Raw genomic sequence first — 2,357 nt, forward strand, 5'->3', positions numbered from 1 at the left:
TTACGCATAAAGTTTATTTAATAATTTTAAGGCAATGGGTTTCTTCACTTTTTTTAAGTTAAGTCAACTGATTACTTTTTACAGTATATTTTTATCAAATAAATGCAGCCTTGGTGAGCAGAAGAGATTTCTTTAAAAATGAGAAAGAAAAAAAAGGATCTCACTGCCTCCAATATTCTTTAACAGCATTTAACTGAATTCAAGAAATGCTTTTGATTGAACCATTCAGGAAACTTGAGCAAATTCCTTTACAAATGACCTCTGACCCCAGCATGACGCTCAAACGCATGTATGATGTCACTGCAGAGAAATGAAGAGGAGAATAAGTGAACTCTGTAACACACTCTTTATTTCCACAGACACTTATCAGACCCGCTCTGGCTGAACGGAGGATTTTGTTCTAATAAAATATCATCGTTTCAAATAACAGAAAAGCAAAGTCATTCATAACGTGACGCATCACGATAATTCCTATAAATATCCTGAATCATAAATCCCAGCAGTCTTTGAACCGGCAGCTAAAGAGAAGCTTATTCTCCAGCTACGAAATGGAAAAATATCCTGAAACTTCACGCAAACACTTCTTCAGATTTAATAATGTTAATGCACCAGGACTCAAGGGGGCGATAGAGTTTCCTTTAAATGTTTTCTACGTCATTAAACTCAGTGAGTTTTAAGCAAGTGTGTAATCCATCATCCGGAAACTGAAGCCTCGCGGGAGCCGCCATTGTAGCAGAGCATCACCAACCGTTAGCATTCCATTGACTCCCATTCATTTTGCCGTCACTTTGACAGCGAATAACTTTACATCTGAGGCGTCCAAAGACTTCATATGTCCATTATTTATTTCTAAAGAAACACGACAATTTATAAAAGGCTCCATTACTTTGTATCTTACGTTATGGCCCCGTAGAAGCCATTTTTGTAAAAATAGGCTAACGATTGCGTCATAACCACGCGACTCTCTGTCGCACAGTAGAGAAATTACCGTATAGACAGGAGAAGCTCGCAGGCAATCTTTTACTGTCTATGAGGCAATCGGGGGACATAGAGGCATAAAGTCAAGGAGAAGCCCACAGATAGAGAGTCCATTAAAGCAACAGGACAAAATATTGCAACAATGTTTCTGAGATATTAGGTGATTCAGATTTGTCTTGGCACAGCTACTAGAAGATTCACGTCACATCTACGTCATCAAGCTCAGTTTGAGTCTGCGCAGTCGCTCAGCCATCAGGAAGTGAGTGCTTCTAATGGGCTTCATATTTCTCCGTTGAAATAAAGGGGGCGCTGTGTCTATTTCTTTTACTGTCTATGGTTTTAATATCTGATCCGTTAGCATTTACTTTCCCATCTCAACTCGAACCTGGACACTTACAGTCACCGTAACCTGCCTGATCACAGTATACACGCAACTCTATACAGGCGGGACAATCAGCAATTGTCATGCTGTTCTGACACTTTTCAATTTAAAAAAATATATTGTACATTTATTTACAAATATCCTACATGTACACATTTATTGTAATAGCATACACTGTATATTCTTACAGATTCTGAATAGATTTAAAGTATATATATATTCAAAATAAAATTACTTATATACTTTATACACAATATATATACTTTTTAATTTTTAATAAAAATAAATTAAAGAAATTGTAATATGTATATTACATATACAATATTTACATACAGTATATTCATTGTTATAGCATATACATTTTATCTATTATTTTTGCATGCAAAGAATTATTAATGTTAAATATTAAATGTAATTTATTTCTTATTAAAAAATAGTTTTTTATAAAAAAATATTTGATAACACAATATAAGATTCCATGACAGTGTATGTATATTTATGAGAGAGTTTGAGTGAGATAGAATGAGTGTGTGTATGTGTGAGAGAGAGAGAGAGTGTGTGTGTGTGTGTGTGAGAGAGAGTGCTGGTTTGTTCAGGCCGGAACCACATTGGTTTATGCAGGTGCAAATTTCCCATCGCACACACACACACACACGCACGCACGCACACACACACGCACACACACACACACACACACACACACACACACACACACACACACACACACACACACATTCACTAACTAACCCAACCCCTAAACCATCACACAAAACTGTACATTTAAAAAAGAAAAGAAAAACTCATTCTGTATGATTTATAAGCATGTTTATCTCATTGGAACCTCGATTTAGGTCCAAACCTCCTCAAATCCACCGAATCCCAAAGCAAACTTCCCGAACATCCCGGATAACCCTCTCTCTCTCTCTCTCTCTCTCTCTCCTTCAGCTCCAGGTGTGTATCGCCCGATAAGGGTTTGATAAGGCAGATCTGTAACAGT

Source organism: Siphateles boraxobius, unplaced genomic scaffold (assembly GCF_051911475.1).
Source record: "Siphateles boraxobius isolate OS27281-9 unplaced genomic scaffold, OSU_SipBor_1 115, whole genome shotgun sequence".
NCBI lineage: Eukaryota > Metazoa > Chordata > Actinopteri > Cypriniformes > Leuciscidae > Siphateles > Siphateles boraxobius.